The sequence below is a fragment of the Syngnathoides biaculeatus genome, chromosome 18 (assembly GCF_019802595.1).
Source record: "Syngnathoides biaculeatus isolate LvHL_M chromosome 18, ASM1980259v1, whole genome shotgun sequence".
Classification (NCBI taxonomy): Eukaryota; Metazoa; Chordata; class Actinopteri; order Syngnathiformes; family Syngnathidae; genus Syngnathoides; species Syngnathoides biaculeatus.
The window spans coordinates 7,516,731-7,530,205 of record NC_084657.1 but is presented as its reverse complement, the minus strand read 5'-3'; the positions used below and the strand labels follow the sequence as shown (position 1 = coordinate 7,530,205).

Here is a 13,475-nt window from a genome sequence, read left to right as displayed (position 1 = left end):
GTATCCTTTAGCCATGGATTTTCACGTGTGTTTCTTGAATGTAACTTTGTGAAGCGAGCTGTTGTAAACCTGTATAGAAATAACAACTCACGTTAACAGTCTTTTTGCACATTCAATTTCAACAAGCCATGGTTCATAGCCAGACTGAGGCAACTCCTCCAGGTTAAAGAGGTCACATATCATAGTGGGGATAGACCCCTCTACAATTGCACTAGAAACTAGCTGACTAAAAAACAATAACATTGCAAAGAGGGATTATGCTGCAAAACTCGAAAAACATCTTGGCGATAATGACTCCAAATCAGTCTGGCATGGATTAGAATCGGTCACTAATTACAAGGCACGATACCCCCAGTAAATCACAAAAGGGCTATACGATGAGCTGAACAGCTTTTACCGCAGATTTGAAAAGGACACTTTAACTCCACACACCCACCAAGTTGCACCACTGTCCAATTAAACAACTTCAACAATGTTTAACATCCACGGAAGGGTCGAGAGATAGCTCTTCAAACAACAAAAGATCAACAAAGCACCCAGACCTTGTGTCCCCATCCTGCCTCAAAGTCTGCGCAGACCAACTTGCTCCTGTCATCATAAAGATTTTCAACAGGTCTCTAGAACTGTGTGAAGAACCAATACCAACCTGCTTCAAATGCTCCACAATCATACCAGTCCCCTCAAAAGCAGCAGTCTCAGGTCTTAATGACAACAGGTCTTTTGCCTCAACATCTGTGGTCATGAAGTCCTTTGAATGCCTTCTACTGGACAAACTGAAGAGTGTCACAGGTCCAAGCTGGACCCACTGCAGTTTGCCTATAGAACTAACAAGTCTCCAGATGATGCCGTCAACATGGGTCTGCATTTCATCTTTGAACATCTTGACAGCGAGGGAACCTATGTGAGGATCCTGTTCATGGACCTCAGCTCTGCGTTTAACACCTTCATCCCTGAACTCTTCTCCTCCAAGCTTCTCCAGCTCAGCGCCATGCCTGCCATCTCCCAATAGATCTATAACTTCAATATCGGCAGTACACAGAAGGTGGGGCTGGGTGACACCACCTCATCCATTCGCACTATCAGCACTGGCGCACCCCAAGTTTGTGTTACTTAAACTCCAACCTCAAAAAAGCCCAGCAATGGATGTAGCTCTTGTGGCTTCTGGGGAAGAGCTTCTGAGACAAATCTATATACAGTGAAGAAAGTAAGTATTTCAACACCCTGCTATATTGCAAGTTCTCCCACTGAGAAATCATGGAGGGGTCTGAAATGTTCATCGTCGGTGCATGTCCACTGTGAGAGAGATAATCTAAAAAGAAAAATCCAGATATCACAATGTATGATTTTTTTTAATGGTTTATTTGTGTGATACAGCTGCAAGTAAGTAAGTATTTGAATACCTGAGAAAAACAATGTTAATATTTGGTACAGTAACCGTTGTTTGTAATTACAGAGCTCAAACGTTTCCTGCAGTTGTTCACCAGGTTTACACACACTGCAGGAGGGATTTTGGACCACTTTCTTCACACTGATCTTCTCTAGATCAGACAGGTTTCTGGGCAGGCGTTGAGAAACACGGAGTCTCAGCTCCCTCCAAAGATTTTTTATTGGGTTTAGGGCTAGAGACTGCCTCGGCCACGCCAGAACTTTTGATATGCTACTTACAGAGCCACTCCTTAGTTTTCCTGGCTGTGTGCTTAGGGTCATTGTCATGTTGAAAGACCCAGCCACGACCCATCTTCAATGCTCTGACTGAGGGAAAGAGGTTGTTCCCCAAAATCTCGCAATACATGATCGCAGTCATCCTCTCCTTAATACAGTGCAGTTGTCCTGTCCCATGTGGAGAAAAAAGCCCCCAAAGCATGATGCTACAACCCATATGCTTCTCAGTAGGGATGGTGTTCTTTGTACTGAACTTGTCATTCGTCTTCCTCCAAACATGGTTAGTGGAATTATGACCAAAAAGTTCCATTTGGGTCTCATCTGACCACAAAACCTTCTCCCATGACTCCTCTGTATCATCCAAATGGTCATTCGCAAACTTAAGATGGGCCTTGACGTGCTGGTTTAAGCTGGGGAACCTTCCGTGCAATGCATGATTTCAAACCATGACGTCTAGTGTATTACCAACGGTCACCTTGGAAACGGTGGTCCCAGCTCTTTTCAGGTCATTGACCAAGTCCTGTTGTGTAGTCCTGGGGTGATTCCTCACCTTTCTAAGGATCATTGAGACTCCACGATGTGATATCTTGCATGGGGCTCCACTCCAATTGAGAATGACCATCATATTTAGCTTCTTCCATTTTCTCATGATTGATCAATCAACAGTGGAGCTTTTTTCACCAAGCTGCTTGGCAATTTCTCCGTAGCCCTTTCCAGCCATGTGGGGTTGTACAATTTTGTCTCTGGTGTCTTTGGACAGCTCTCTGGTCTTGGCCATGTTACAAGTTTGAGTCTTACTGATTGTATGGGGTGGAAAGTTGTCTTTATGCAGCTAATGACCTCACACAGGTGCATCTGATTCAGGATAATACATGGAGTGCAGGTGGACTTTTAAAGGCGGATTAACAGGTCTTTGAGGGTCAGAATTCTTACTGATAGACAGGTGTTCAAATACTTATTTGCAGCTGTATCACACAAATAAATCATTAAAAATCTGACATTATGATTTCTGTATTTTTTCTTTTTAGATTATCTCCCTCACAGTGGACATGCTCCTACAATGAAAATTTCAGACCCCTACATGATTTCTAAGTGAGAGAACTTGCAATATAGCAGGGTGTTGAATTACTTATTTTCTTCACTGTAGCGGTTATCGAATCAGTACTGTCTACCTCCATCACAGTCTGGTTTGGGGCTGCCACAAAAAACCAATTTCAACTGCAACGGACAATCAAAACTGCTTAACTGATTGTCGGCATCACCCTACCCACCTAGAATGACTTGCACCCTACTCAGACTAGGACCAGGGTGGAGGATCCTTTTAGACCCTCCACATCCCAGCCAGCAGCTCTTCCAGCTCCTTCCATTGGGTAGGGCCGACCAGTCAATGAAAATCAACGCTAGCAGTTATTCAAACTGTTTTGTTCCCTCTTGCAATTATGTCATTAAATCAGCGAACCTACTATTTTTCGCCTTGTGCCATTGTTGGAACACATTTTCACATCCTGGTGGTCCAGTGGTCCGTATTAGTATTAATATTATATACTACAGACTATGGCATGATTTAAACTGCTTTCTTTGCACAATTGTCATTGCGAGGGTCTATAATGGTGAACCGCGAATGGCTTTGTTTGTTCTTCTTCTCAGTACTCAACCAAAATGTCAAATCAGGTCGTTACCAACCTTTACCAAATCTTATTCTGGTTCTGAAGTCAACTCTTGCATTTGTGCATCATTGCCGCTGCAATAACACAAAGACACAACTTACACAACTTAAAAATGCTGTATTGAAGTCTTGTATTTGAGAATGGTGGACATGGGTCTTAAACAGTGTTGGGCAAACTACATCCCACAGGCCACATCTGGCACATTGACCAACTAAACCTGGCCTTCCAAAGATTGGTACTTAATGGACCTTTCCGACCTGTCAATCACTCGTACAGTAATAGCCAATCTCATAGTCTTAACCCCGCATGTACAACAAAATGTGAACAATATCAACAAACACAAGGCTGTATGTTCAAAGGTAAATGAGGGAGAAGTATTTTCTCTGAGTTTGATTTAATTATTATCAGTGCTTTATGCTTAGCAGGAGAACAACTTTCACTTTGTTACTGTATCACTGACCTGCTGAATGAAGTGTGTAATGTTTTATGCCGAAGAGTCGGGTTAGTGATGACATGCAAGTGAAGTGTCTATTTGCCCATTTGTATGACATCAGGCTTTTAAGACAGAGCATTGGGTTCGATTACAAGCCAAGTCAAACTTTTTCATCTGGTGACTGAGTTAATCACCATTGTTTAAATGCACTTGTAGAAAACCGAACCTATCTCCCTTATAAAAACTGCAATGATATTACTTATGATCTTTCCAAATAAAAAGTACTCATCCTGTTTTACATGGGCAGTATGATTCCACTATTTTATCCTGTTGGATTTCAATATGAAGTTTGTGAGGCATCAAATTTTTTGCATCGATCGCCAACATTTCGCTGTAACTCTGACATTGCGTCCTGCTCTGCCCAAAATCTTAATTCCTTGTACATATCCTTGCATGAAATAGTTGAGACCTCTCTGTCAAACTGTCTTGGACAAATCTAACGCATTTGGCCAAAAAACATACGTACTATAATATCTGGACTACGCGATAGAGAATCGAATTCCAAGCTGTTCTGTTCAGTCGCCATTTTGGATGTGAGCAGTAAATCTTGTGGGACATGGCAACTGTAGCTAAGGGGGCGGCGATTAAGATCGCCAGTCGGAAAGGTCCATTGCCCGAATCATGCCAAAATCATGACTACATTCACTGGACCTTGTCTTTAAGACCGACTGGTTCCACCACCTGGTAGGTCTGGTGACACATTGAGTTGACTGGCAATTTGCTTCTTCTACTCTGCTTCAGCTCTGTACACTTCAACCACCAGGAGTAAACCAAAGAGAAGAAAGTCAACGGTGAATGCAGAGCAGTGATTCTGCTAATTAGTGGGATATTTGTTTCACTAACCGACTAACGAGTTTACTATAGTTCTCAATAAAGCATGAGTGAGTGCTGATGATTATAAGAATCATCACTGTCAAATTCACAGACATTTAACAACCGAGACAATTTGCAGAGTTAAATGGAGTAGAACGACGGATTGGGAGTTTATTTTTCTATCTGCAATGCACAGTGACGGTGCAATACCTTAAAACTGTAAAGAAATGTACAATTTCTCTATCGCCACACAATTTTTATTTTCCTTTGTAAAAACTGTATTTTTCATTGTTAATTTTTTAATTAACCCATAACTACCACAGTTTTAATGGCGTGTTAAAGCCCGGATGTCATCCCTTTAAACATTCTAAAATAGATATTGTAATGAAAAATACATATAACATTATTCACTTCAATGTTTATACGGAAAAAAAAAAGTGAGCGGAGAGTGCGTCATCCATGTACAAAGTTGCGCAATTGAGTGTCCCTCGACATCCAAGTAGTCGCCATATTAGTCGCGTCCCCTGTCCTTGACGTCATCGTCACTTCCGCCGTTGAAAACATGCAGTGCCTGCTACTATGGAAGCCGAACAACAGAGATATTCACATTTTTCCAACGCCCCTTCTGACACTGAAGCTCTTTTTGAAAAGGACAACACCACACACCTGAGTGAAGTTACCGGGGCAATATTACACTATTGTTTCGAGCCCTCAGGGCAGTATTACACTATTGTTTTGAGCCATATTGAGATGATATCCGATCACGGCCAAACCGCATCCCGTCCCATCCACTCCCGGGGCGGAGATGAGCCATCGCGGGTCATCGGAGCCGACCAGTGTGGCTGATGACAGAGCTGAGCGTGCTGCTTTAGGGAGGTGCTCGCAGTCGAGCCAGGGCGCTTTATGCCTGAGATACGACTGAGTAACGCATTCTCGGCTGGATTCTTCAGAGCCGCCCCCGTCGCAAAGCCGAAAGAAACTGACCGCTTGATGCAAACTGATGATGAATGTAGAAGTAGTAGAGCTGTGGAAACTACCCATCCATCAATCCAATCATCCATCCATCCATCCATCCATATTCTTTGCCACTTATCCTCACAAGGGTCGCAGGCATGCTGGAGCCTATCCCAGCTGTCAACAGGCAGAAGGTAGGGTACACCCTGAAGTGGTCGCAGGGCACATCGAGACAAACAGAGACAAACAAAGACAAACACTCACAATCACACCTATGGACAATTTAGAGTTTCCAATTAATGTTGCATGTTTTTTGGGATGTGGGATAGAACCGGAGTCCCTGGAGAAAACCAATGCAGGCTCAGGGAGAACATGCAAACTCCTCACAGGCGGGTCCGGGATTCAACCCGGGACCTCAGAACTGTGAGGCCAATGCTTTCTTAGCTAATCCACCGTTACGCCCCTGTGGAAACTATAGAGGAATAAAGATGATGAGCCACACAAAGTTATGGGAAAGAGTAGAAGAGGTTATACTCAGGAAAGAAGTAAGTATCTGCGAGCAACAGTATGGTGTCATACCAAGAAAGAGTATACCAGATGCATTATTTGCCTTGAGGATGCTTGTGGAAAAGTACAGAGAAGGTCACTTGGACTATGATGTTCGCAGATGATTTGTGATCTGCTGTAAAAGCAGGCAACAGGCAGAGGAACGATGAGAAAGATGGAGGCATGGACTGGAAAGAAGATGAATGAAGATTAGTCAAAGTAAAACAGAATATATGTGCATGAATGTGAGGGGTGGAGGAGGAGGAGTTAAGCTTCAGGGAGAAGAGATAGCGAGGGTGGATGACTTCGAATACTTGGGGTCAACAATACAGAGCAATGGAGAGTGTGGTAAAGAAGTGAAGAAACGGGTCCAAGCGGGGTAGAACAGTTGGCGGAAGGTGTCTGGTGTGTTATGTGACAGAAGAGCCTCTGCTGGGATGAAGAGCAAAGTTTATGAAACAGTGGTGAGGACAGCCATGATGTACGGATTAGTGACGGTGGCACTGAAGAAACAACAGGAAGCAGAAATGGAGATGCTGAGGTTTTCGCTTGGAGTGAACAGGTTGGATGGGATTAGAAATAAACTCCTTAGAGGGACAACAAAAATTGGATGTTTTGGCGACAAGGTTAGAGAGAGCAGACTTCGATGGTTTGGACATGTCCAGAGGCGAGAGAGAGAGTATATTGGGAGAAGGGTGCTGAGGATGGAGCTGCCAGTCAAAACAGCGAGAAGAAGGCCAAAGAAAACGTTGATGGATGTTGTGAGGAAGGACATGAGGACAGTGGGTGTTAGAGAAAGAAGATGCACAAGATAGGCTTAGATAGAAAAAAAATTACACGTTGTGGCGACCCCTAACGGGACAGCCAAAAGGAAAAGAAGCAGTAAAGAAATGAACAATTTCACAATCCCTACACTATTTTTATTTTAAATTGTAAAACGTGTATTTTTATGTTAATTTTTAGTTTACCCATAAATAATGGCTTTATTGTAGTGTGAAGTTTGCAGCCCTATGGGGGAAAGTGTCGCCTTATGGGAGCACAAGCCAGTGCAATCTGTGGGCCGGTCCCAACCCGAGATAAATGCAGAGGGTTGCGTCAAGGAGGGCATCCAGCATAAAACTGTGCCAAACAAATATGAGCATTCATCTAAAGATTACCATGCAGGATCGGTCATGGCCCAGCTTAACAACGTCCGCCCCCGGCACCGTTAAGCTGCAGGGCATCGGTGGAAATTCAGCTACTGTGGGTCAAAGACAAAGAAGACTAGGAAAGCAGATTCACTGCCACAAGAAGAAGAGGAATACGCAGAGACTACAACTGAGTGTGGGGACTTTGAATGTTGAGACAGGTAAAGCTCAGGAGTTGGTGGACATCATGATTCGGAGAAAGGTTGATATACAGTGAAGAAAAAAGGAATTTGAACACCCTTCTATATTGCAAGTTCTCTCACTCAGAAATCATTGAGGGGTCTGAAATTTTCCTTGAAGGTGCATATCTACTGTGAGAGAGATAATCAAAAAAGAAAAATCCAGAAATCACAATGTATGATTTTTTTTAACCATTTATTTGTGTGATACAACTGTAAATAAAGATTTGAACATGATCTGAGAAAAAACAATCTTAATATACAGGTACAGGAACCTTTCTTTGCAATTACAGAGGTCAAATATTTCCTGCAGTTGTTCACCAGGTTTACACACACTGCAGGAGGGATTTTGCCCTACTCCTCTACACAGATCTTCCCTAAATCAGACTGGGGTGTCACTGAGAAACACAGACTTTCAGCTACCTCCAAAGATTTTCAATTGGTTTTAGGTCTGGAGACTTGCTAGGCCACGCCAGAACCTTGATATGCTTCTTACGGAGCCACTCCTTGGTTTTCCTGGCTGTGTGCTTTGGATCATTGTCATATTGAAAGACCCAGCCACGACCCATCTTCAGTGCTCTGACTGAGGGAAAGAGGTTGTTCCCCAAAATCTCACAATACATGGCCGCCGTCAGCGTCTCCTTAATACAGTGAAGTCATCCTGTCCCATGTGCAGAAAAACACCCCCATGCTTCACATTAGGGACTGTGTTCTTGGGATGGAATTGATCATTCATCTTCCTCCAAACACAGTTAGTGGAATTATGACCAAACAGTTCCATTTTGGTCTCATCTGACCACAAAACTTTCTCCCATGACTCCTCTGTATCATCCAAATGGTCATTGGCAAACTTAAGACGGGCCTTGACATGTACTGGTTTAAGCAGGGGAACCTTCCATGCCATGCATGATTTCAAACCATGACATCTTAGTGTATTATCGACAGTCACCTTGGAAAATGTGGTCCCAGCTCTTTTCAGGTCATTGACTAAGACCTGTCATGTTGTCCTGGGCTGATTCCTCACCTTTCTAAGGATAAGACCCCAGGAGCTGATACAGTGAAGAGAATAAGTATTTGAACACCGAGCTATAATGCAGGTTCTCCCACTTAGAAATCATGGAGGGTTCAAAAATGTTCATTGTAGGTGCATGTCCACTGTGAGAGAGATAATCTAAAAAGAAAAATCCAGAAATCACAATGTATGATTTTCCAATGATTTATTCGTGTGATACAGCTGCAAATAACTATTTGAACACCTGTCTGTCAGCTTGAATTCTGACCCTCAAAGACCTGTTAGTCCGCCTTTAAGAGTCCACCTCCATTCCATGTATTATCCTGAATCAGATGCACCTGTGTGAGATTGTTAGCTGCATGAAGACACCTGTCCATCCCATACTATCAGTAAGACTCAAACTTGTAACACAGCCAAGACCAAAGAGTGACTGTAGGGTAGTGGTAGGGTAGAGTGTAGCTCGACAGTATAGTATGGTGGTGCGTAGGAAGATTAAGAAGACAAAGGTAGAGCAGAGAACCAAGTGGTGGAAGCTGAAAAAGAAGAATGTTTTGTGGCCATTCTGAATGAGGTGAGACAGGGTCTCGATGGACAGGAGGAGCTTCCACAAGACTGGACTACTCCAGCCAAGGTGATAAGAGAGACAGGCAGGAGAGTACTTGGTGTGGCTTCTGGTAGGAAAGGGGAGAAGGAGACTTGGTGGTGGAACCCCAAAATACAGTCATCCAAGGAAAGAGATTAGCAAAGAAGAAGTGGGACACCAAGAGGACTGAAAAGAGGTGAAAAGAATACATTGAGATTCAACGGAGGGCAAAGTTAGAGGTGCCCAAGGCTGAACAAGAAGCATATGACAACATGTACATCAGGTTGGACACGAAAGAAGGTGAAAAGAATCGTTACAGGTTGGCCACACAGAGCGATAGAGATGGGAAGGATCTGTAGCAGGTAAGGGTGATTAAGGATAGAGATGGAAATGTGTTGACTGGTGCCAGTAGTGCGCTAAATAGATGGAAAGAATACTTTGAGAAGTTGATGAATGAAGAAAATGAGTAAGAAGGAAGCGTAGAAGAGGCAGGTGTGAAGGACCAGGAAGTGGCAATGATTAGTAAAGGGGAAGTCACAAAGGCACTACAAAGGATGAAAAATGGAAACGCAGTTGGTCCTGATGACATAGCGGTGGAGGTATGGAAGCAATTTGGAGAGATGGGTGTGGAGTTTTTGACCAACTTATTCAACAGAATACTAGCGGGCGAAAAGATGCCTGAAGAATGGAGGAAAAGTGTGCTCGTCCCCATTTTTAAGAACAAAGGCGATATTCAGAGCTGTGGGAATTATAGATGAATGAAGTTGATGAGCCACACAATGAAGTTATGGAAAAGAATAGTGGAGGCTTGACTCAGAAAATAAGTAAATATTTGCGAGCAACAGTATGGTTTGATGCCTGGAAAAAGTACCACAGATGCATTATTTGCCTTGAGGATGCTCGTGGAAAAGTACAGAGAAGGTCAGAAAGAGATACATTGGGTATTTGTGGATCTAGAGAAAGCTTATGACAGAATACCAAGAGAGGAAGTGTGGTCCTGCATGTATAAGTCTGGTTGGGCAGAGAAATATGTCAGAATAGTACATGTTGGTGTGCATTTGCGAATGAAAGCGTAGTGTCGATGTTTCATTTTGGTGGAGCTAATGACGAATGATACAAATGGACTCTGGTTAAGATCTGGGACTACTGTTTGTTTGTTTTTTTTATTTTAAGAAATACGCTTACTTTGTATTAAGTTTGAAGTAGGTACACACACACGCATGCACCCATGCACACAAACAATGACCTCCACATAGGGGTTATTATTTGGCACTTTATCGTATTTTCATTTTGGTAAAGAATACTTTTGGGTGATTTTGAGTTAAATGATTTCTGTATTTTTGAGCCATCTGAATTAAAAGTCTGTTGGACTGTCCTATATTGTTTTGGTGATATGTTCGATATAGGAATATTGTTTTATCATGCACAGTTAATAAAACGCTGCTAGCAGAGCAAGGCACACCAGCTGAGATGTTCGTTCCTAATCGTTCACAGATTCACACTGCCTACCGTCTGTGTATCGCTTGTGCTAACTCAAATTCCGCTAGCTCTGAGGCCGGTAACACTGGGGTCAGAGAGAGGCCTTGCGGAGTCGCAGGGACTGCTGACCGTATCGCAGGGTGGTTGGAACCAATCTCTGCTTTGTTGAGCCTAGGAGATAGACTGACAGGTGTGTGCTCATTGATTTTATCAGCCAGTATTTCCTGTAGGAATGCTTGTTACAGGTTGACAATGAATTTAGCGGCTCCCTTTAATTCCTGTCCAACAAGTGTTATATCGGCTTCCTGCCCTAGGTTTAACTTTTGAAGGTGCCACATGTCAGATTCTCGTCCCATCAGTTGTGACGTGAGTTCAGACTTTTAGAGTGTTACGTCTTTGAGCATCTCAATGGTGTGTTTGAGTTCCGTCCTCAGTGTTGCTATGCAGGAACCACACTGCATGTTTGTCAGCCGCTTTGGCTTGGTGTATTCTGGTTTCTGAGGAGTGATCAGTTAACTCCAATACATCACATTTGAGTTGCAAAATTTTGCAACAATGTTGTCTGTGTTTTTAGGCTCTGAAACGCCTATCCACACATTTTATAAACTTTTTTTCAGACAGACATTAACATTTTGTCATATTTCTCATTCATAAATAAAAAAAATACTCTTTATTCTAGATTGAAACCAAAGATCAAAGCCTGTTTGAGGCCAAAACTTTTATTTGAGAAAAAAATACATAACCCCTCCATTCATTTTCTTTCACGTTAGAAGCATTTTTCTAGTTAAAAAAAAAAGACAAATCTTATAGCTTTTTAGAAATACATTTAATTTTAATAATTAAAAAATTATTAATAGTGACTCGGGCATATTTTACAGTTCCTTTGGCACTTTTGGTCATTGTTGGCACTCTTTTTTTCTTTTTTCTTCTGGGCAAGAATATTCTTATTAACAGGCATGCCACCTTCAATTATGTTTGAGAACTGAAGCTGCGACACTTTGTGTGTCATGGTCTGAAATGCAGCGAGGCCGCAAAAAAAAAAACTGCTACACTTCAAAAAATTATACACACACGAAAAGAATCTGTGTAACAGTGAATAGTGAATTGCATTGTAGCGAGGGAACACTAACTGTTACACATTTAAATAGCGTTCGCAAAATTGTGTGTCAAGGTTTATCACGTGATTTGATTGGATTGATTTTGACATCAACTTTTGTGTACAAATTAATTCGATCAAATTAAAATTGCAGTGTGAGGGCTGCAATTTATTCTTTGATTTCAAACAATTGCGAAGCCATTTAGAGGTGAGATGAATCAGCTTGTCAGCTAAATTTGAAACTAATTTAATTATCCATCCATTAATTTTTTTTAATCTCTTATCCTCACAGGGATTAGATAGATAGATAGATAGATAGATAGATAGATAGATAGATAGATAGATAGATAGATTGATAGATAGATAGATAGATAGATAGATAGATAGATAGATAGATAGATAGATAGATAGATAGATAGATAGATAGATAGATAGATAGATAGATAGAGTGGCTTGTGAAATTATTCAGCCCCCTTGAACTTTTCCACCTTTTGTCACATTTCAGTCTTAAAACATCCTTCCATCCATTCATTTTCTTTGCCGCTTATCCTCACAAGGATCGCGGGGAGTGCTGGAGCCTATCCCAGCTGTCAATGGGCAGAAGGCGGGGTACACGCTGAATTGGGTGCCAGTCAATCGCAGGGCACATCGAGACAAACAGTCACATACACAATCACACCAAGGGGCAATTTAGAGTGTCCAATTAATGTTACATGTTTTTGGGATCTGGGAGGAAACCAAAGTGCCCGGAGAAAACCCACGCATACACAGGGAGAACATGCAAACTCCACACAGGTGGAACTGTGAGGCCAACGTAAAGATATAAAATTAAATTTTTTTTGTCAAGAATCAAAAACAAGTGGGACACAATCGTGAAGTGGAACAAAATTTATTGGCTATTTTAAACTTTTTTTTAACAAATAAAAACCTGAGAAGTGGGGTGTGCAATATTTTTTTGGTCCCCTTGCATTAATACTTTGTAGCGCCACCTTTTGCTGCAATTACAACTGCAAGTTGCTTGGGGGTAAGTCTCTATCAGTTTTGCACATCGAGAGACTGAAATTCTTGCCCATTCTTCCTTGCAAAACAGCTCAAGCTCAGTGAGGTTGGATGGTGAGCGTTTGTGAACAGCAGTCTTCAGCTCTGAAAATAGACAATTAATTCATAAACTTCACTTTGCAAAAGAGCCCATTAAGTAGTTGCATTACTATAGGATTGTGGGTTCAAGTAAAGTTGGTGAATGTTTCCACTAAAGGAGAAAAATTAATCAATGCAATCGTGGCAGTGGCATTTCAAAAAGCTTTTAAATTGTAAGGAAAACGATACACAAAAATAAAACAAAAACAGCCAGAAAAAGGGAAAGATATTCTTTGTGCGTTCTGTGCGAGGTTGTGACAATTTCTCTTCCTCCCTTTCCAGGATCTCGCTAGCTAGCGATTTCAAAGCAATCATGCTTGCCCTGGTACTTTCAGTAGCAGATGCTCTAATCGTCGAGCAGTGGCCCGCGTAAAGCCTGGAAAGTCGCCTCCCAGTATTCACGAACCGCCTTTCCAAAGAAAAGGGGAGGTGTGGCACAAAGTCACCCCGTGGCTGAGGAGATGATAGAAAGAGCCAGGAAGCAAGGCAAGTGCAAAAAAATAGGCGGCGGGACCCAAAGTTTTAATATCCAGTGGGTTTGTCAAAGAGGATTGAGGAACGGGCAAGAGGACACCCATCAGCTTGACTCTCGTCTATGGGTTTGTCAAAACTTTAGTCTGAGTAAATAAAGTTGTTATCAATCACATTTCATGCTGCTTGGGGGTTC

At 42.2% G+C, this 13,475-nt stretch overlaps 1 protein-coding gene across 3 annotated transcripts in view; it reads left to right on the top strand.

The window, feature by feature from the left end:
- opcml (opioid binding protein/cell adhesion molecule-like) overlaps nt 1-13,475 on the top strand; it is a 158,729-nt gene that overhangs the window by 29,780 nt on the left and 115,474 nt on the right. The window contains exon 1 of one of the 3 annotated variants that reach the window (XM_061804104.1): nt 13,332-13,407. The exons of the other annotated variants lie outside the window; for them this stretch is intronic. The gene's annotated coding sequence lies outside the window, so the exon portion shown is untranslated. Of the gene's footprint in view, nt 1-13,331; nt 13,408-13,475 lie in introns of those variants that run through there. 3 annotated transcript variants of the gene reach the window in all.